This window comes from Leptopilina boulardi, unplaced genomic scaffold (assembly GCF_019393585.1).
Source record: "Leptopilina boulardi isolate dan_hultmark-lab unplaced genomic scaffold, ZJU_Lbou_2.1 LbouV2_165, whole genome shotgun sequence".
Classification (NCBI taxonomy): domain Eukaryota; kingdom Metazoa; phylum Arthropoda; class Insecta; order Hymenoptera; family Figitidae; genus Leptopilina; species Leptopilina boulardi.
This window is the reverse complement of record NW_026137713.1, coordinates 979,793-1,003,724: the sequence shown is the minus strand read 5'-3', so window position 1 is coordinate 1,003,724 and position 23,932 is coordinate 979,793. Positions and strand designations below refer to the sequence as shown.

The window sequence follows — 23,932 nt, the reverse complement described above, 5'->3', positions numbered from 1 at the left end:
TTTTTATTTTTATAGATATTTTATTTATTCCTTCTTTTGTCTATTATTAGGAAAAAAAAACACCAAAATAAAAATCTAGTTTCATTTTCCTAATAAAAAAAAAAAAAAAGGAATAAGAGAAATAAGCGTGATTTGCAGTTGTAAATGTGGCGCCACCTACGAGGCACAATTTTCTTTGCACTTTAAAATGAGCCAAATTGACGCCACTTACGAGGTATATTTTTGTTTTGCAAGTTTGGTATACGTTATTCTTTTTGAGTTCACAAATTTTTTTTTTTTTTTTTTCTGTAAATTTTTCAACGATTAATCGAGAAATAAAAAAGAAAGTAAAAACAAAATCGAGGGAAAGAGAAAGTAATGCAAGAAAAAAAAAAAAAAAAAAAAATAGATTTTTAAATTCATTGTCTGAGATCCCCCACTCTAATTCGGCTCCTTCTCCTGAGCTTCTCCTCGGAAGCTCACGGACACGTTTTACACGGCCCACCACCCAAAGAGCCTTGAGGACGTCCTTGTTTAGAAACACACATACATGTATTTAGAGAAACTTGAACGTGTGTATATGAAAGGAGACTCTCTCTCTCTCTCTCTTTCTCTTTTGGATCCTTCGTCGCAAGCTCAGTTCGACCTCTTCCTTCTCTAGTGTCCAGTGGAGAATATATTCTCTTTCTCGATCGCTCTATACACCCCCCACCATTCACTATTTTCGTCGCAAGCTCCTCGGCTCTTGCTTTCCTTTCTCCACACGTACGCATCATATACGTTCGTACCGTTTCGTTGTGAAGCTTTCATCTCGCTTGGTTGTGCGTTCGTCTTTGCGAGCTTGCGACGGTTAACGGCAGAGGCGCCACTGTACGGGCAAAAAGGAGCCCACTCGCTGGCGGCTGGCGCGTGGTCTGGCTTACAGCATCCGCGATCTTCTCCGCCTACGCGACCGGCCGCCTCCGCCAGTTGCGTCCGCAAGCCCGCAAGTTCGCGCGACACTTTCGCGTATATAAGGACTTTTTTTGTTTTTGAAAAAAAAAAAAAATATCAAGTGAAACTCAAAACGAAATTTCGGTTTACGAAAAAAAAAAAAAAAAAAAAACAATTAGTGAACGTTCTTTCAACCTACGTCGATTTTTCACGAAAGAGAGAGAGAGAGAGAGTGAGAGAGAGAGAGAGAAAAAATTTAAGAGGGAGAGAGGTGAGTGCGGCAAAAAAAAAAGTCTAGGAAAAGGCCAAAAGCTCGCATCCATTTTTTTTTCCTTTTTTTTTTTACTGGGATAATTTTTAGACATTTTCAATATTTTACAATTGTTAGAAACTTATATTGTTTTGCTGTGAGAAAAATTTAGATCATTTAACCCCTTTTTTTTATTTTTCAATTAAAAAAAATTCCTTTTTGCAAAAACCAAATAATTTATCAATTTAAATATCTGATGAGTGAATTTAGAAAGAATTTATCTTTCCGAATTTGTCAAAAATTATCAAAGATAAAAGAAACTTTTTTTTATTGAAATAATTTTGTTATTGCAAATTAATTTCCAATGTGAAAATTTTAAAAAAATTACTATTTTTTTTATTCTCAATTCAAAAATAAATTTTTCTGTGATTTGGATATACTGTGAAAGGGGAAGATCTCCAACAAGTGCTTCATTTAGAAAAGGAGCAAAGGTGATAATAGGGAATTAAGTGACTTGTGTGCAAAAAAAAAAAAAAATCAGTTCAATTACGGCGCAAAAGTGTTTAAAAAGTGATTTAAATATTTTAACAAAATATTTAACAAAAACATTAATTTATAAATAATAATTTTAGTTAATAAAATAAATAGATAATAATTTTAATAAATAAAATTTAATAACTAATAAACTTAAAAAAAAAAAAATTTTTATTTTAAATATTTAATTTAGAAATTTAATTGACGGTTTATAGAAATTTTTTATTCATTATTCACGACGCGTATAATTTTATTGAAATTTAATGTTTAATTATACGAATAAAATTGAATTCTTTAAATATTGTGAATAATTGATTTTTGATAATAAATTACATAAAAAAAGTGTAACTACTATTGTCGATGAATTTAGTGATTGTTACATTCAGGAAACTTGTATATCGTTAATTCCACTAACGAAAGACACTTAACCGCGATTAGAAATTAATGCTATTCGATGCATCGCGTTTCAATCCGAGATATCAAATTTCACTTGTCGTGTATTAATTTCTTACTAATGATTAAATTTTAAAAAAATGAATTTTCATTAATTTCTTTTCTTTTTTGAAAAAAAAGTTTTGTAAAATTTTGTTTTTAAATTTTAAATTAATTTTTTTTGAAATAACGGTTTAAATGGAATTTTAAATATTCACTAAAAAGTAGGGAAAAAAACTGTTTTCACATTTACAAATAAATAATTTAAAAAATTCAATTCTCAGTATTGAAATATATAAATACTGTGAGAGTGATTATAATAATTAAAATATAAATCATTTATTTAACGTCTTAAATTATAAAGAAACTGAAATTTTTTTAAAAAAAAGGATAAATGAAAGAAATTTAAATAAATTATTTTAAAAATATTAAATTACAAAGAAAAATTGATAATAAATTGACCGCTTCAATAACGAATCAGTTTAAGAATAAAAGAAAATTTTATCAGAAATAATTAATTGTACGGAATTCTTTTTCACTATTGGAAAAAAGAGGCAAAGATTTTTTTTTAAATAAACATCGATTCTTGAATAAAAAAAAAAAATTACTAAATTTCATTAAATTGTTCCAAATCATTGGAGATTCATTGAAAAATAAAAACAAAATGTAAACAATGTTTATCTAATTATTATACACTAACTAAAATAAACGATTGAAAAATTAAAAATTTCAAAGTAGTACAAGACTGACGTTAGTCAGACATAAAGTTCTGTGTCCGACGGAAGAAACACGATCAATAACTGAATATCAGTTTTTTATAAGATAAAAAAAAAAAGTTATCAAATTTAATCACAAAGAAACGACATTATTACTGACACTAAAGTATCAAATTGAAGAGTGACAGGGCACCTCAACACTTCCGGAGAACAATAATCCGGGACTCAAGATATACGTCCGGTGCATTTCATTGAATAATCGTTTGGACCAAAAAAAAAAAAAAAAAACACGGCTCTAATAAAACCAAATTTTGAATACCATTTCCTTCAACAAATACAAGTGTTAAAAAAAATTTTTTATAAAATATTTAAAATTAACATTTTTTTTTTAATAATTGATTTAAATAATTTTAATTCTACGAAGTAGAGAATAAAGTAACGAAAAGTGAAAATTAATAGGCCTTATATATATTTGAAGCAATAAATTTACTTTTCTATTAATTCAGAATAAATTCAAAAAAAAAATGGTTTTTATAAATTAATAATTCATAATAATTGTGGAAATAATTTAATTTTCATCATTGAATTTTAAATAAAAGGAGATTTTCTCACTTATTGGTGAAAGATATTAAATAATTTAATTTCTACTCGTTTAATTTAATTTGCCAAGTGAAGTTAATACAAATTTTTAAACACAGATAATTAATTTTCCATTAATTTTAACGAATACAAAATTTTATTTAATTTTGAAAAATTTATTTTTTCACAATTTTATATATTTAAATTTGATTTTTTCAAAATAATTTTTTTTTTATTTAAAATTTTCAAAAAAATTTCCTACCAAATTTTCCGATTTTATTATTTTTTGTTTACACATTGTTTTTTTTTTTCGAAAATAATTTCGCGAATCACGTCTTTTTTCGAGGAACAACGAACGACTATTAATTCCCAAACCTAAGAGTCTGGTTTTTATATTTGGTGGCATCTTTTTTTTTTTTTTTTTTTTTTGGAAAGGGTTAAATCTGGTCGAACCGGTCACACGCACAGATGGGAGTGGAGGGGGGGGGGAGGAATTATATATACTTTATGGAACAATGTCGAGAACTGGTTTTCTTTTTTTTAAACGGTTTTTGGTCGTTCCTGCAATGCCGCACAGTCGACAGTGTTCGATCGATGGTCACGTATAAACAGCTAATAATCAAACGAATCGTGTCATAAACAATCGTTTTGGCGGGGGATATACATAGGTTGGTCGCAAAAGTATAAATGAGTGTCGATTCATAGTGGGGGGGGTGTGATGGTTTTTCATTGGTGGGGGGGAGGGTGGAAATGAATGTGCTTCGAAAAGCGCCAACTGAAAATAAATGAGCGAAAATTAGTTTTGATACTTTACCCCCCCCCCTTCTCTCTATTACCATACCGTGATCGACCTAGTTTTATTTCGCATTTCCCCCCTCCCCCCCCCCGGAAACTCATTTCACTTTTGGTCTCAATTGGTCATGAAACTTTTGAATCGGTATTTTTTTTTTTTTTTTTTGTTTTTCAAAATTAAATACTTAATTCAAGGTTACGATTTTTTTTTTAAATTTCAATAAATTTTTGCTTTATTTGAAAATTTTTTTTACCATATTTGAATTATTTTAAATTATTTTAAAGTATTTTAAAATTATTTTAAATTATTTTAAAGTATTTTAAATTATTTTAAACATGGAAAAAAATTTTCATCTGGAACAGCGATATTTTTCTCTAGAATAGCGAAAACTTTCAATGTTTTAGTGAAATATATCGCTGTTCTAGTGAAACTTATTGTTGTTCGAGGGGAAGATTTTTTTCCGTAAAACATTTTAATTATATTTTTTCACTTTTTTTCATCTATGAATTTTGTAATGTAAATAATTTTTTTTAATTTATTTATTTTCATTTTTTTTTTGTCAATTTGTATGTTTAGTACTTGTTTTATAATTTTTTTATAATTAGTATTTTTAAAATGGTTTTTTTAATATTTTTAATTTTTTAATTTTTTTTTTCTTTTATCTTCCATTTGAGAAACGATTCGCCAAGTATTTGAACGGATCGAAATTTCCGGAATTGAGAATTCAATGAATATATAGAAATAAATAAACAGAAGTTATAATCAAAATTACAATACATTTCCGATGTCTAATAATTATCCACATCCTTTTTTTTTATTTTTATGTTGATTAAGCTATTTGCATGACTCGATTATTTTCTTCCGCTTGAAATTAGAAAGTAGATAACATATATTAATTATTGTTTAATTAATATTTATCATTTTTTAAAAGAACTTCCAAAAAAACAATGTCAATTATTCAAAGTTTCATAAACAAATAATAAAAATTGAGAAATTTTAAATTTTTTTAAATTTAATACTATTAATTTTAAATTTTGCATTTATAATTTTAAAATTTAGATTTTAAATTAAAATTTTTTTTTCAATTTTGGAAAAATTGAAAGTAAACACAAATATATATTTCAATTTTAAATTAAAGTAATAAAATTTTAGAATTTTGAAAAATATTTTATTTTGTGAAATTTATTATAAAAATATCAAAATTATTTTCACTCATGGAAAATTGAAATTAATTTTTTATTTTAAATATTGAATTTGTTATATATTTTTAGTTGTCGATAATTTTTTTGTTGCCTCTGGTTTATTTTGATAATTTTACTGTTTTCTGTTTTTGTCATTGTGTAAATATTCTTGTCTTGTTTCGAATAGTAATTTTGTTATTTCTCTAAAAATTTTTTTTTTGTTACTTTCTGATATATTTTTGTAACTTTCCGCAAAAATTTTTTCAAGTTTCTGATATTCTTGTAATTTTCTTATATTTTGTAATCTTCTGATATATTGTAATTTTTTTGATATTTTCTAAATTTCTGATATTTTTGTAATTTTTTTTGATAATTTTTTTCTAACTTTCTGATATTTTTGTAAATTTCTCAAAATGTTTCTAAGTTTCTGATATTCTTTTAAATTTCTGATATTTCTGTGACTTTCTGATATTTTGTTTTTAGTTTTTTATATTTTTCTAAGTTTCTGATATTATTGTAATTTTCTGATATTTTTGTAACTTTTTGAAAATTTTTCTGAGTTTCTGGTATTCTTGTAACTTTCTGATATTTTTGTAAGTTTCTTGTAAGTTTCTGATATTCTTGTAATTTTCTGCTATTTTTGTAAGTTTCTTGTAAATTTCTGCAAATTTTTCTGAGTTTCTGATATTTTTATAGTTTTCTTGTAATTTTCTGATATTTTTTGTAACTTTCTTGTAAGTTTCTGATATTCTTGTAATTTTCTGATATTTTTGTAATTCTCTTGTAAGTTTCTGATATTTTTTGTAACTTTCTTTGTAACTTTCTAAAAAATTTTCTGAGTTTCTGAAATTTTTATTGGTTTCTTGTAATTTTCTGATATTTTTTGTAACTTTCATTGTAACTTTCTGAAAATTTTTCTGAGTTTCTGATATTTTTGTAAGTTTCTTGTAACTTTCTAATATTATTTGTAACTTTCTTGTAAGTTTCTGATATTCTTATAACATTCTGATATTTTTTTTTGTAATTTTCTGATAAATCACTTTTTTTTAACCACATTTTCCACGACTTGAAAATACTTTTTTTTTGCTTAAAAATATTTTCCTCAAAAAATTTGCTATTTATTTTCATTTTATCCATGAAACAAGACGTAGGTAGTCACTTTCAAAATTTATCTTATCACTTTATTATCGTCCAGTTTTGTTTACGTTAATTAATTTTTATCCTCATTTCATTTTCCTTCGTATCAAACTTTTTCTATACTTTACTCAAAAAATTTTTAACCTGCGCCTTCGAAAAAAAAATCACTTAACTGTATCTGAAAAAAAAATTCCTTAATAAAAAAATTTTTCAATATCCTCACTCGAGAGAAAAGATTTTCTTTAATATAAAGAAACCAATTTCTTTGACTTGTTTTGTTAATTTTTTTTTTCAATCAAAATTTATTTAAAACAAATAAATTTTCTTTTATGTCAAAGACAAAATTTGTCAAAAGAAATTGTATTTTTTTTTTTTTTTGACGCAAAAAAAGATTTATTTTATTTAAAAAAATTTCTTTCATTAAAAAAAAATTTCTTTGAATTAAAGAAATCTTTTTTGCGTGTTAAATTATTATTACCACCCCCCAAAAAAAAAAAATAAGTTGTGAAAAATTTGATTTGTAAAATAAATCTTGTTATCAATACGTGATGTACTCAACTGTCACAGAGAGAACGTCTTGATCGGTTATATTGGAGGTCAACGGAGTATGGCAATGAATGGGTACATGAGGTGGTGGTGGTGGTAGGGAGAGAGAGTGTATTCGAATCAGTCAGAAATCGAAGAGAGAAAAATGCCAAAATAAACACAAGGTTTGGGGTTATTCGCACCAGGGGGAGAAAAAAAGTGCATGGTCAGGGGTGATGTTCGCTAGAGAGAGAGAGAGAGAGAGAGAGAGAAAGAGAGAGTGGGGGAAACTGTATCGAGAAAAAAAACTCTCTCTCTAAAAAAGGGGTGAGGAAAAAATAGTCTCTCTCTCTCTCTCTAAAAAAAAGGGGGTGAGGAAAAAAAAAAGTAACAAAAAATTGAAGGTTGAAGAATTGAAAGTACAAGGACTCCCCCCCCTTGATAATTTAACCACCCTTTTTGTCCCCCCCCTAAAGGGGGGTAAAAGGGATGTAAAAGGGGGTGGCTGAGTTATCATAAAAATGGGGGGGTGGGTGTTTTTATCTTAAGACGATGGAGAGACTTAAAGGGGGGGTTTGTTTGATGGAGGGGGCAATTGGCGGGCAGGTCGTCGAGAAGGGGTGGGTGGGTGGCTTTGAGGGTGGGGGATGACTCCTCCGTGAGGCTGGAGGGGATAAGACTACCCTCGGAGGCAGAGTGCGTTTGCGCCGCCGACGTGGAGGTGGCATCCCGCGGCTCTAAGGGTTGCTTGGCCCTGGTCCGGGGGTGGCACGGGGGTGGGGGCGTCCCTGACTGCAGGGTTAGGGTGGTCTTTAGGTCTGTCAGTAGCAAAGCGGCGGCCTCATCATACGGAGCTGCTGGGCTGACCAGCTAGGCCGAAAGTCACTTAAAGACGCGTACCACACCTTGTAATATAACACCCCCCAAAAAAAAAAAAAAATAACCGCTACACACACTCACGCCATCTACACACAGCCTCCCCCCGCACACACATACATACATACAGACATACATACACATGACACACGACATTCAAGATACACGAATACACATACAATTACGTGTGCACCTTCAAGGACCTAAGCGAGGCAAAGGCGCGATTATACGCTGACCGACCGTCGAAAGAAAAAGACACTTCGCGAGATAAACCAAAAGAACAATACAATTGTTTTTGTGTTCTTTTTTTGTTTTTTAACAAAAGACAGTGTTGGATTTTTTAAAAATTTTTTTTTGCAAAATATTTTTTTTCATTGTGGAAGTTATATGTAAAAAAAAAAAAAAACGCGAGTGAATATAATTAAGAGTGAGATTTTGACAAAAATGGATATTTTCACAGTGCTTTTAGATTGAAAATTTTTTTTTCTCAATTTACTGAATCAGTGGATTTTTGTATTTTTTTTTTTTTTTTTTTTAAATACTTATGACTGTCCATCACTTATGATTTTGTTTTATAAGTGTTCCCCACGTGTTTTTTTTCTGTCTGATATATATACACACGGATAAAAGGCACAGTGAGCAAAAAAGGTAATTTTCGATTACCAAACAAAAAGAAGGATAATTTTTTTTTTTTTTGGGAATAATTGTTTTTGTGCTGGAAAAAAATTTTCTTCTGCCCTTTTTTTGTATGGACAATTATATCGTGTATTTAGTTTTATAATTTAGTTTATAATATTTATTTAATTTATAATTAATTTAGATATTTTATTTAATTTATAATAATTTAGATATTATTTAGTTTATAATAATTTAGAATTATTTAATTTAATTAGTTTACGAAAATTATATTATTTTATTTAGATTTATAATTTATCTAATTTATAATAATCATTATGTAATTTATTTGTTATTATTTTAATTTATAAGTTGCGTTTAATTTGTACTTTTGTATATATATATATATATATATATATATAAAATATATTGTTTTATAACAAGTTTAGAGAAAAAAACTTTGTTTTAAATTATTTTAGTTGTAATTTTGTTATTAAAAAATTATGCCGTTTTTGTATAATTTTGTAAATTTATGTGTAAATTAAAAAATACATTTGTTACTCCAATTTTGATTATTTCGATCTATTAATTTATAAGTAAATTTGCGTATATAATATTTATTGTAAACCCATTAATTTTAAGCCAATTCGTATAACATGTTTATAATTTCAATAATAAAATATATTAACTACTATACTAATAAACCTAATATACTAAAAATATAATATACTAATAAAACTAATATACTAAAAAACTAAAATACTAATAAAACTAATATACTAAAAAATTAATATACTAAAAAACTAATATACTAAAAAACTAAAATACTAAAAAACTAAAATACTAATAAAACTAATATATTAAAAAACTAAAATACTAATAAAACTAATATACTAATATAACTAATATACTAAATATACTAATATAATTAATGTACTAATATACTAGCTAATATACTAATTTCCTAACTAATATACTAACTAATATACTAACTAATATACTACCTAATATACTAACAAAACGTAATACGAAAAACTTATTTCGAGTTTATTATTTATCAAAAATTATTCGTTATATAAATTTTTAAATTATAAAACATTTTAAATTAAAATTTTTTCAAATAAAACTGAATTGTAAAATTTTTTAGTTACGAAACTTTACAAGTGTGAAATTTATACAAAAAATTTAGCAATTAAAAGAGCCAATTTTTAATTTAACTTATCAATGGGACTGACAATAATAATAATTTTTTTTTTTTAAGAATTCTTGTAACAATTACAATTATTAACAATTTGTTAGCTATAATCTTCAACTTCTTTAAAAATATTATTTACAATTTTCCTTTTCTTTATATTCCTCACTTTCCTTATAATGAATTCTTAGTATAAAATTTCGTGAATCAAAATTGTAATTTATTGAAAAAAAAGAAAATGTGATAAAAATAATTATAATTATTTGAAAATAGAATTGAGAAAAAAAAAATGATAGAATTAAAAAGAGCCACTGTGACATCTTCCGTCGGACTGCGAGATAAAATGAGACGAAAAAAAAAAAAAATTTACGATTTGCCAGTTCATTAATATTCTTCTTCCTGTCGCGACTTGATTCCGTTTGTCTGGTATTAAAATAATTTTTCCAATAACTTGCCGACAATTTTTGCGAAGTTCATTATAGTTTTCCAGAATCAATCGTCTAATTCGTTTCGTAATTTATCATTTTTTTTTTTCTTGTCAACTGTTCTTCAATTGGCAGTTTTTTTTCTCCTCACTCTCACGCGTCAGACTATTATCTAGATTCTCTCCTGCCAATTTGCTTCGCAGACTGACACACCATTTTATCTGATAAATTTTATTAGAGTGACATTAATTAACTTATAATAATTTCAAATTAAATAATCTTATGTTATCTTAAATTTCTTTTTTGAAAATTTGTTTTTTTTTTAATTTCTAAAATTTTTATCGCTAAATAACTTGTTTAAAAACTGTTTTTTTTTTTGTAAAATTGAAATTTCTTTTTTTCACTTGAGAACTTTAGAATCTTTACTTTTAAGTATTTTCAAAAGACAACAAAAAAAAAACAAAGATTTGAATTACAAAGAAGTGGAAATGAAAGAAAAAGATAGTTAATAAAAATACAAAAGAATAAAAAAAATGTTTAAAAGAAAGAAAATTTAATCAATTGTGTGAGAAAAAAAAGTGATACACCTTTTGAATATAACGAAAATAATGAGACGTGTCAGTAGTAACAGTTTTTATATAGTCAGACACTTTTCTAGTTCACGGAAGATAGTACTCAAAAGTAAATTTAATAAAGTGATTTAAAAAAAAAACTACTTAGAAAATGTTAATTAATGAAATTAATCTCGATTACATATATTTTCAGTAGAAATGTTCAATTTAAGTCAGACACTTTTTCCAATAAGTAATTTTTACCATTACTTTTGACATTTGACCAAAAAAAAATTAAAATTAAGAGTGTCATGAGTGAAAAAAACTTGAATTATAAAACTAATTAAACAATGTAATTTTCCTTATTTCTATTTTAATTGTTTAATAATCATTTAATGTTAACTTTTTATTAAATTTAGTTTTTATAAATTGTACTTTTTGATAGTTTTAACTGTTTAATTTAAAATTCAAATTTTTTATTTAATTTATTATTCTAATTATTATTTATTATTTTATTTATTTAAGTAATTTTATTTTTATTTTTTATTATTTAATTGATTTTCTTATTGTATTTAGAATAAAATTCTATAATTTTTGCTTTTTAAATAGAAAATTTGGGGCAAAATTTCATTTCGCGAAGAATCGGGTCAGATTTAAAATAAAGGGTCTATGACCCTTAATCAAATAGCGGATAATGCGAGGCAGCTGTCAGTGTCTCTAACAACGTCTCAGTCACCGTCGTTCCCTTATCAACATCTGCTACATAAACGCCAAGTGGTCAGTGTTCAATACAAAATATTAACGTGCAAAATTTACACATTTTACTTGAAAAAAGGTGTCGTTTATCAAAAAAAAAAAAAAAATATTTGTCACAAAAGTTACCTTATCCCTTTTTTTTTTTTATTCGTCCCCTATCTTTTTCTCTGATAATTTTTACAATTCTTTATCAATTTATAATTCAGTTCATATTTCACTCGAAAAATGATCTAAAAATAATAATTAATAAATTTCTTTTTAATCGACAAAAAATCGAAAGATTTCATTAATCGAAAATAAATTTGATTATAACTTTTTTTTTTTTTTTTTTTTAAATTTCGATCAAAATGTTAAAATAATAATGAAAAGAGAAATTTTTATTATCAATTATCACAATTTTTCGTTCTAAAAATGAATTTGTTTTTTAGATATTTTTTTCGATTTCGATTTCTTTTTTTTGAATACAAAGAAGGGATGGAAAAATTCGGGGTAAAAAAAATAAAAATAAAGAAGGGAAGCGGAAAAACAATTGAATGTAAAATCGTGACTTCCTTTCGGTCATTGGATTGAACTGGCAAGGCGGAAGGCGACGGAGGGAACTGATGGCTTAGAGGGCCTTGAGTGGTTGATCGGCCGGAATTAAACTCAGCGTCTCCATTACGAGTGATCTTAACTCTGGCGTGTTCCCCCTTTTTCCTTTTTGTATTCACTGCAAATCCCCCTTCTTCTTCTTCTTCTCTTTAATTTACCACTCCTCTTTCTCTTTGCATCTTAATTAATTTTCCTAAACCAATTAGCCATGAGGATAAGATTGAATCTCCCTTTAGAAATTAGAAAACTTGAAGTTTAAAGTCCCGCATGACAGAAAATTTTCCAACTTTCCACTTTGGGATTATGGGAATTCAGATCTTCAATTCTAAATTTATCAAAACTTTATAATTTGTTATGATTTTGCTTCTTGTTTAAATATATAGTTTGTTTTTTTTTTGCATATTTTAGAATAATGTCAATTATTTTAATGTCTGTTTCATTCATGTATTAGGGAAATGAAAGTTTTTTTTTTTAATTAAAATTTGGTGCCTACATTTTTTTTTTTCTTTTCAAGTGTTTGATAAGAAAATTTTGGCGCGCTACAATAAGGATTATTTGTGAATGTTGTTGTAATCTGACAAGTAGATAATAGAGGAAATCGTAAATGGCATTTGTTGTCAAAATTTGCCAAGTTTCAGAGGAATATAGTGACGTCTTAACCGTCTGCTTTTGCGACCAAGTTTCACAAACTTCGTCAACCCTAATTCTCGGGAGAAAATTTCTGCCAAATGTCACATATTAAGGATAATGCGAGTTTCTTAATGTTACTAATTACTATCCTAATGTGATTAAGAGTACCTTTCCAAGTGCCACTTTGCCAAAAAAAAAAAAAAAAATTTTTTTCATTACTCTTCCTTTGTTTATTATATTTTTTCTCTTTTTTTAACGTTTCGTTTTCTCCCGCACTTTTAATCAGATTAATTTTTTTACACAATTAATTTTGTCATTAAAAAAAAAAAAAAAAAAAAATTGAAGGTATTTTTATATTGTCCTTTCACCCCTCGTGTGGTCGGAAACTCTTTATTCGAATTTTATGAGTCAAGTGGCTAAGATTGCGAAACAAATGTTCCTTATTTGCATACTGAAAAGCAGTTATTGTTGTCTTTTCATTTCACATAAAACTTTGCACGATTCATTAAATTTTAGAAAAAGAAAGTTATAATTACATTTTTTACACTTTCTCTGAATGTTTAATTTTTATATTTAAATTCATCTTAATGTAAAGAATTTTCATTTTTTGATAAAACTACATTTTTTATTGAAACTTGAGTTGGAATTTTTTTTTTTTTTTTGGAATAAGAAGTCGAGACCAAGACATTAAGGCTAAAAAGGGTTAGGCTCTTAAAATCGAGAACGAGTGGTACTTTCGCGATACTCTATATAAGTTTAACACTGGAGAAAAAAGCTTTTTTTTTTTTTTTTGAAAGAAGTAATGTCTCAGGATTCTTTCTTTTTTAAGCCAAAAAGAAGAAACAAGATCAATTTAAAAAAATAGTAATTTTTAGTAAAATTTTAAATTTTTTTCAAAAATAAATATTAAAATTAATTTAAAAAAAAAAAAATAGTGGAGTAATAAAAAAAATGATATTAGGACAATTAAATATGTAACGAACTAGATTTGAAATATCAATTTTCAATTTTTCTTTTTTTAATAATAGAAATTCAGAGTTAATAACTGGAATTTTGAATATCGCTATACGGTGGCGTCAGCTTTAGCCTGAGGGGGGGGGGTGGCAATGGGGACCAAAAATATGAAATTTGTTGCAATTAATAATGTCGATAATTGGCGAGCGTATGGTCGTATTATGCAACGCAGCCGTGTGTCGGTGAACTTCGAAGGTCAACGCCTGGTAACGAGTTTAATTAAAGCAATCAAATGAAAATATTCACATTAACACACATGCGCCAAATGAACTTTCGAAAAGTGTGGAATTTCAATCACCAATGATTTTTATACATGTGTATAACACAAATATGTTTTTATTATATATATATATAAACATATTCACGGTTTTGACTCATTATGCAGAAAGTTCGTTGCGCTCGGTAATTTCAATATTCGTTCCATATATATATATATATATTCGAAAATGTTTGTCATTGATCCATGGCATTGACCTAAATCAGATCCGCTTTCACGCGGAAGTTTATTATTGTGCAATTTCAACCCTCGTTCCTCATTTTCGATTTACATATGTAAAAATGCTTAACACATTATTTTAAAGCTATTTCTATTTTATATTCAAGTGGAAAATTCTTGAGATAAATATTTTAATTTAATTTAATTTAGAAATTCGATTTTTTATAATTTTAATTGTCTGCGTATAAAGAATTTAGTATTATTTTGAAAAAACAAGAGTTTCTTTAACCTCAAAAAATTCGTTTGGTATAAAATATTAATGACATAATATCCTTAGCGATTAATAAGTTTATTTTATTTACTGAATAATTTTAATAAAATTTCGTTGAGAGTAAAAAAAAAAATTGTGATTTCTTTAGTATTTAAAAAGGATATTTATAATAAATAGTTATTTATTGAAATGATGTTCGATAGCGCAAAATAATTAGTTTTATAAGTACATAAGTAACACTGGGTTACAAAAAATGGTCAAGTCGTGTTTATTTAAAATTTTTTGTGTTTATTGAAAGTTTAGGTGTCACTGAACAAGAATATACTAAAAAAAAATTTTTCCATTCGGTCAGTTCCCAAGTAGAAATATCCGTAGCTCGCCGTAATTAAACACCGGCATGGTACTGATCCAATACTGGCTGTCGGTATTGACTTTCAGTACTGGCAGTGTACTGACTAATACACCGAATCAGTACTATGTCGGAGGTAAAAAAATATTAAAACCAGTACTGGCAGTACACTGTCATTCACACCGAATCAGTACTATGTCGGTGATAAAAAACATTAAATGAAAAAGTCTTTAAATTATTCCAATAGATAGAAAACGATGATTTTTTATTTAAAAAAATGTATATTAATTTCCTTCGAATACTTTCCCTCAAAATTTTGGATGTAATTGTAATGTATTATTATATACCTATATAAAATATATTTATGTTTTTTAGTTATTTTAGTACTCATTGAAATATGTGCATTAAGTTATTTATCATGCATACAATAACAATAAGTTGAGAATTTTTTTCTAATAGTTTTAAAAATAAAGCAAATGTAATTTTTTCACTGTAATTTTTAAATATTATTAATAATTAAATATTAAATTAAAAAAATTTTTCACCATTCATATTTTACAGTCGTCTTTTATTAACTTATTTTTAATTATGTAATTCATCAATCATTTTTGTCTGTTTTAATATTATTTACGGTAAAAATAATTTATTAAAAATATTTAACTGAAATTGATATCCAGTTTTATTTCATTAAATCTTTGTAAAAATTGAAAAAATTTTGTGAGTTTAAAAAATTTAAGAATGAATTCATTTTATTTTCGTGATCAATAGATAATACAAACTTTGAAATCAAAACTTTTGTATTAGGTGAACTACTTCAAGTCAGCACTTCAAGCCAGCGCGGCTGTGCGGTATGCGTATCTGACTTGCGTTCCAAGGGTTTAGGGTTCGATCCCCCATGCGTGCGAGATTTTTCGTTCTTAGTTTTAAGTGTTATAAGTACAATATTTGTTCATGTGTAATATCAATTATTAAATAATTATTAAATTATGTATAAGTGCAAAGTAAAAAAAATTAAATATTAAGAATTTAAAAAAATAAAAAAATTTACAACACAAATTATTTTTTGTAAAATAATTGATTAAAAATAAAATAATTTAATTAATATAAATGATAATTATTATTTTAATTATTTATTGTTAATAATATTTTATATATTCTAAATAACATTAACTATTATTGGCTTCACATTACCTGTTCGTGGTAAAAATGGGAGTAATAAGCTAATAAGGATGAAATTTGCATTGGAAAGCGTGTTTTAGCATTTTGTAAAAAAGTGAGATTTTAAGTCCGGATGAGTACTTTGCCAGTATTATGCCAGTATTATTCTAGTACTACGTTAGTACTGGTGAGCGGGACAAAATCAGTACTGGACAGCGTTACCAGCCAGGGTTGGTCCACTACTGGCCCAGTACGGCAGTCAGTACCGTTATACTGACTGGCAGTGTTGGGTCAGTACTATGCCAGTGGTACATTTCTACTTGGGTTCCGTAGAAAACGAGATTAAAGTGTCAAAAAATCGCCTTTTTAGCACTTTTTGAAGCGTTGTAAAATGAAAACGCAACAGGATAAAAATCTTCACGAGGGCTTGAATGAAAGCTTAAACCTTCAACTTTGAGTCCCAAAACTGAAAAGTGAATGATAATTGCCCCGTCAAAAATATCCCCGTGGAAATCCTCGAGGATTTCCTCGTGTCAAATTTGGACGGAATTCCTCGAGGATTTCCACGCGGATTTTGTACTCTAATTTTTTTGTCCGTATTTCAAAAATCCGTAAGGAATCCACGAGGATTTTATACTTTAATTTTTTCGTTTCTTTTTTAATAATTCTTACGGAATTTACGAGGATTTTGTAGTTTAATTTTTTCGTTTCTTTTTTAATAATTCCCACGGAATCAACGAGGATTTTGTACTTTATTTTTTTTTTTGATCTGTTATTAAAAATCTTCACATATTCCACGAGGATTTTGTACTTTAATTTTTTGTCTGAATTTCAAAAATCCGCAAGGAATTCCTCGAGGTTTTCGAACTTTGAAATTCAATTTTTTCTCTTTGTACAAATCCTCGTGGATTCCTTGCGGATTTTTAAAATACAGACAAAAAAATTAGAGTAAAAAATCCTCGTGGAAATCCTCAAGGAATTCCGTTCAAATTTGACACGAGGAAATCCTCGAGGATTTCCACGGGGATATTTTTGATGGGGTGCGCAGAAATTTTATATAACATGAAATGAATATCTTAAATAGTCAAAATAGCTGGGATAGAGAGCACTTGTTAAAAATCGATTTTCATAACCGAATTTATTTGGAACTTGTTACTTGGAAGTTTTTAACGTTTCTATTGACGTTTCGAAAGTTGGATTTAAAAAATTCAAAATGGCGGATTAAAAATGGCGTTCAAAAATTTCAAAAATGGAGTGAATTTTTTCGCAGTTTTTTCCTCGGGGTTTTTTGAAATATTTGAACGCCATTTTTAATTCACCATTTTGAATTTTTTAAATCCAACTTTCGAAACGTCAATAGAAACGTTGAAAACTTCCAAGTAACAAGTTCCAAATAAATTCGGTAATGAAAATCGATTTTTAACAAGTGCTCTCTATCCCAGCTATTTTGACTATTTAAGATATTCATTTCATGTTATATAAAATTTCTGCGCAATTATCATTCACTTTTCAGTTTTGGGACTCAAAGTTAAAGGTTTAAGCTTTCATTCAAGCCCTCGTGAAGGTTTTTATCTTGTTGCGTTTTCGTTTTACAACGCTTCAAAATGTGCTAAAAAAGCGATTTTTTGACACTTTAATCTCGTTTTTTACGGAACTGACAGAATGAAAAATTTTTTTTGGGTATATTCTTGTTCAGTGACACCTAAACTTTCAATAAACACAGAAAATTTTAAATAAACACGACTTGACCATTTTTTTGTAACCCAGTGTAATCATTTTATGCAGAAAATATTCTGCAAAAATAAGAGGGTATTATCAAATTATGAACGTTTAGTTTTTCTTTTGTTTGTTTTTATAATATTCTAAAATGAACTTTTAATAAGTTTCACTTCTCTAAGTCACGCTTCTCTCTGACAAAATTTCGACCCAGCGTCGTCTGCTACGTCTGGCAATGCGCGCCATCTACAACTTTCGGCGCTTAAATTCAAATTGAATAATTAATGAAAAAAATAGTAGTTTGAAGAACGGCATGTTTAAATAAAAATGTTGATTACAATTTTCTTTTTTCTTGAAATTAAATAAATTAATGCTATAAATGAAATTAATGTTGTTCAAAATTTCGGAAAACAAATTGCACACAAAAGACATAGACAATTGAGAGTAAATCTCTCATGGCCGAGACGCGTAACAGGCTTCGGTGGGTGCGTGAATGGTAAGTATATAGTGTACCGAGATATAGTTGCGTTTGCGGGATGCTGGATAGGGGTAATGTATGAAGAGGAATGAAAGAGAAGAAGGAAAAAGGGAGTTAGAGATACGGGACATATATATATATATATATATTGAAGAAAAGAGAACGTTCAGGGTTGAAATCTAAAAGAGGGTGGCAGAAGGGGGGGGGAGGGATAGGGTACCGTGTGCCACAGCGAGATGCATACTAATTACACGTGCCATTGTTTCGTCCGTTCTGTAAAGACATGCTAATTACATCGCGAAGAACTCTTATATACGTTGGGACCTCGCCTTCGCGAGAAAAATAAAGCTCGTCTTCTCGCGTGCTCTCATCTCTCACATTGATAAAAAAAAAAAAAAATCTCTTTCTCCTCCATCTTTTTAAAAAATAACCCCACCCTCTTATCACACTAATTTCCTTCTTTTTTTTGTCACCTGACGTCAAAAAAAAAAAAAAAAAATTAGCCACATCTGAATGATTTCCATCCAGCGAGAAATTTCTGAATAGTTCGCGTCTCGGTTTATTTTCTTTAGGGAAAAGAAAATTTTATTAATTTCCAAAAATAGTCCTCTTTTTTTTTATGTAAATATAATTTAAATTTAAAAATTTTGGAAAATTTTATTTGTGGTTAAAAAAAAAGAACAAATTGTTTGTGTTTTACATATAGATATATACACACAATGGATTAATTACCATTCATTGAATAGAAATATTCTTTTTGTTTTTCAAACGCATTTGTTTGTAAAATTTTAAAATACTTTCCCCGGTATTATAACGATATGCTGTCATGTCGATCAGTTTGGAGATAATTAACTTTTTCTCTGAATTAGATGTTTTTTTTTCTCTCTCAAATATTTATATATATAGGTGTGTTTTTAAATATAAACCAGAGTTATTTGTGAAGATATGGTTTTTGTAATTATTTTTTAATTATAATTTTTAACAATGAAATAATTGCTAATAAAAAGATATAGAAAACATTTTTTTTTTACCTGTCAATATGCTTTTTAATTAGTATATTCTATTAATAGTTTTTATTAATCAAAACTTTTGGCAATTATTTAAAAAAAAAGAAATTAGTTTTTATGATTTATTAATTTTTTTTTTTGTTATAATTTGGATTTTCCATTTAAATTGCAATTAATTTTTATTAATTAAGTTTCTATTAATTTCACTTTCTATTTCGTATTAATTAAGATATTAATTTATTTCCTAATTAAGTTTTTATTAATTTAATTTCTATTTTCAATTAATTAAATTCTTGTTAATTTAATAATTAATATTAATTTAATTAATCATTTCTTCAGTCAAAAAAGGGTAATTGATGATTTGAAAAGTCATCAATTAAAGTTGATTTCGATTTTTATAATCGCGTCACTGTTTGTCTCTTGAAATTACAAGAAATAGTCACATATACACACATGAAAAGGTACTCACAAGAACAATTTTGTGGGGTACTGCTTTACAATGACGGCACGATAATGATGATTGCGTAGAGAGAATTCCTCCCTTTTTTTTTTTTTATCCTTTGTCTTGCTCACGGAACTAAGACCCTTAAAAAAAAAAAATAAATATAGGGTTTCAAGTTGTTTTTACTCGTAATCACATTCGCAATCAAGTTTGCATTTTTGTTTTTGGCCCAGTTTAGAATCTATACATTTCGATTTTTTTTTAAAGAAATTTTTTTTTTGAAAAAATTCCTACTCAGGAAAAATATTATATTTATCTTCTTTTTATATTAAAAAAAAGAAACTTTATTAAATAATTTTTTCTTTCCTCTAGATTGAAAAATGACGCCGTAACGGAGAGTCGGCTGGTGCAAGAACCAGATAAGAGAGGTGAGTTTTTAATAATAATAATAATAATAATAATAATACAAAATAAATTATATTTCAAATAAAGTTATATTATATTTAATTCAAATAAAAAATAATTTGATAAAAAAATTATTTGATTCAAATAAATATTTACATTATACGAAAATAATTGATTGAATCAAATTTTTTCATGAAAAAGTGTAAAATATTGTGATTTTGTTTTAAGAATGATTTGAGAATATATATATATATATATATAACAAATAATCCCCAGAGAAGAACAATCGTGAGGGCTTTGTGGTTTTATTATTTTTTTTTTTTTTTTCTTCAAAGGGCATATAGTGGATAAAGGCTTCATTGCACACGTTACATGATGATGGACAAAGCGTCTCTCGTATTCCGAGAACGGATTCTTTTATTTTTCATCTTCGTTTCTTTTTTTTTTTTTTTTTTTTTCCTCTTCCCACGAACATGCCCAGGATTATGTAAAGTGAATCTCAGGACTTACCTTGTGTCGCGGTATATGGGAATTTAAAATGCATTTCATCTCGTTATATTCATATCTCGCTTCACAAGAGCTCTTTACTTTTTCTCTATATATTTAATGTTTTAGTAAAGGAATTTTCTAATCATATTCACTTTAAGTATATGAAAAATTTTTGTTTTTTTTTGTATTCGAATTTTTTTTAACAAATGTGTTCGGCTGAAAAGTAAATTTTATAGTGAAATAAAAAAATGTGCCTCGTAGATGGCGCCACTTTGGCTCATTTTGAACAGCAAGAAAAATTCAGTTCAGGATAGACAAAAAATTAGAAAGTGGTCCACTGTTAAGGATGTGGTCCATTGCTTATTATATATACTTAAGGAAATTTCTGTATTTTCCTTCTTTACAAGTTTATCATTTTCCTTTCATCAGAAATTTTTTGAGTTTGTTTCTCTTTGAAACACTGCTTTTCATTTGAGAGAGAGAGAGAGAGAGAGAGAGAGAGAGAAAGAAAGTAACGGAAAAAAAGAGAGCACTTCTCAGAGACACACGTTTGGAATATACGTGTCTTTATGAAGCGCACCTCAAGTAGACAAGTGCATTAAAACCTCGGGCGTTAGTTCAAGTTTGAAGAGGGCATCCGAGGAAGATGTACGCGAAGGATGTTGAGAGAAGAGGAGGAGGAGAGTGAGTCGCGGAGAACTGACGACAGATAGATATAGAGAGGGCCAAAAGGAGGGTTTTCACAAAGGAATGCAAAGTAAGAACCATCCCCCCGATTTATCATCTGACTCTTCCTTTGCTGTATCGTTGAACGTCGAGGTTACAATGCATTATCATACAAGGCGTCCCTTCTCCTCTATCTCGTATCTCGCACTTAATTGATTTCCAACCCCTGACACCGCGGAAAACAACCATCCGCTCAAAGCAATTGTCTTCTCTTTATTTTACATATCTTTTTTTTTTTTTACTTCTTCTTTATTCAGAAAATCTTGCATTTCTATATAGATATCCAGAAATATTTTGATCCAATTCCCCACATTGAATTTTTGGGTTTGTATATATATATATATATATCGTCGTGTTTATATAACTCTTGAATATTTAGAGAGGTAGTTTATAATGAGAAAAAAAAAATTGTTGATTCGACAAAAATTTCTTTGAGCTCGATTTCTTTTGATTCAAAAGAAAATTTGAAAATTTTTACTGAATGTATAATCGCAAAAAGTTTGGTTTTTCTCTTTAATAAAGTTGAAGAGATTATTAAAATCATTTATTTTGTTTTTTAAACAAAATATTTTGGGTAGTGTAAAATTTTTTTTTTTTTTTGCTTTAACAAAATTTTAGTTGTGCCAATTAAAGTTTGATTGGGACAATAATCAATTTTTATTTTTTGGCACAACCAAATAGAATAAACAAAAGAATTTTGTTGCCTTAAGTTTGGTTGTGTCCATTAATTAGGACAACCAAAATTTTGTTGTACAAAAATATTTTTGTTTTTCAATTAAGAAAAACAAAAGAATTTTATTGTCTTAACCAAAGTTTGTTTGTGCTAATCAAAAATTTTGTTATTACAACCAAATTAGAATTAAAAATATAATTTTGTTGTCCTAAAATAAACTTTTGGTTGTGTTGACCAAAATTTTGTTGTCTTAACCACAATGTCTGCTTGTGTCAATTAAAGTTTGGTTGGTACAACAAAATTTTTTTGTTATTGTTTGACGTAACCAAATAAGAAAAATAGATAATTTTGTTGCATTAACCAAAATTTTTTGATGCCAAACAAAATTCTGTTATTGACACAACCAAATAACAAGAATAGAGGAATTCTGTTGTCTTAAACAAATTTTAGTTGTACCAATTAAATTTTGTTGTCCTAACCAATTTTTGTTTTGTGTCAATTACAATGAAAAAAAGGTTTGGTATTGACAACCAAACATTCGGTTGGTATTTGAGCAACCAAAATTTTTTTGTTGAATCAACAAAATTTTGGTTGTCCCAATTAAACTTTAGTTAGGACAACAAAAATCGTTTTTTTTCTAATTTTGGTTGTGTCAAACAAATTTTGGTTGAGACAATTAAAATTTTGTTGACTCAACAAAAAAATTTTAATTGCTTAAATACAAACCAAACGATTGGTTGTCAATACCAAACCCGTTTTTCAGTGTAAACTTTAATTGGCAAAACAAAAATTTTGTTAATGTTTGATGTAACCAAATAAAAAAATAGAATTTTGTTGCATTAATCAAAGTTTGGTTGTACCAACTACATTTTGGTTGTGCCCATTAATTAGGACAACCAAAATTTTGTTGTTGTACACAACCAATTGAGAAAAACAAAAAAATTTTGTTGCATAAACCAAAATTTGTTAGTGACAAACAAAATTCTGTTATATTGACACAACCAAATTAGAATAATAAATTAATTTTGTTGTTTTAAACAAACCATTGGTTGCGTTAACTAAATTTTGTTATCTTAACCATTAATTTTGTTATCTTAACCATTAATTTTGTTTGTCAATTAAAGTTTTCTAGGCACAACAAAAATTTTGTCATTGTTTGACGTATAACCAAATAAGAAAAATAGATAATTTTGTTGCATTAACCAAAATTTGTTGGTGCCAAACAAAATTCTGTTATTGATACAACTAAATTAGAATAATAATAGAATTTTGTTGCCTTAACCAAAGTTTGGTTGTACCAACTAAATGTGTATCAATTAATTTGCATAACCAAAATTTTGTTGTTGTACACAACCAATTGAGAAAAAGCAAAAGAATTTTGTTGCATTAATCAAAATTTGTTGATGCCAAACAAAATTCTGTTATTGAAACAACAAATTAATTTTGTTGTCCTAAAATAAAATTTTGTTTGTGTTAACCAAAATTTTGTTGTCTTAACCGCAAAGTCCCCTTGTACCAATTAAAGTTTAGTTGGCAAAACAAAAATTTTTCTCATTGGCTTGACGTATAACCAAATAAGAAAAGTAGAATTTTGTTGCATTAACAAAATTTTGAATCTCTTTTTTTCTAATTCAATAATTTACAATAAATTTTGCAATTTTATTAAAATAAAATCAATTTTTCAAGTAAAAGAAAAAAAAAAAAAAAAAAAAATTATGAATTTTATCGAAAAAATCTCTTTACATGACAAAACAATTCTCAACAAAGTATTTACCTGAATACATATCACGTTCGAGTGAAAGCCTTGACGGCATCCTGTGCGCGCACACGGCGTTGATTAATCTCTCGTTCGATATAGAATATATATACATATATATATATACATATAGCGAAAGGGTGGGGGGAGGGGGTAACGATGGGGAACGTTAAGGTATGATTGGTATATAGGGAGAAGGTGAGGCAAGAGGCAAAAGGAGAGGGCATCAACTTAACTTTAGATGAGAGGAGTAGAGAAGAAAGGAGATTGTTTTCGCAACAAATCGTGAGATCGCGACTGGTTTGTGGAAGGAGGAG

General features: G+C 27.4%; 1 protein-coding gene across 5 annotated transcripts in view; it reads left to right on the top strand.

Moving 5' to 3' along the window:
- The first annotated feature begins 801 nt into the window (after positions 1–801).
- Positions 802–23,932, top strand: part of LOC127277171 (homeobox protein prospero) — a 165,783-nt gene continuing 142,652 nt past the window's right edge. For 2 of the 5 annotated variants that reach the window (XM_051298040.1, XM_051298041.1), the window contains exons 1-2: positions 804–1,183; positions 19,939–19,994. The gene's annotated coding sequence lies outside the window, so the exon portion shown is untranslated. Of the gene's footprint in view, positions 1,184–7,850; positions 8,584–19,938; positions 19,995–23,932 lie in introns of those variants that run through there. The other 3 variants (XM_051298038.1, XM_051298043.1, XM_051298039.1) reach the window with 3 other exon arrangements.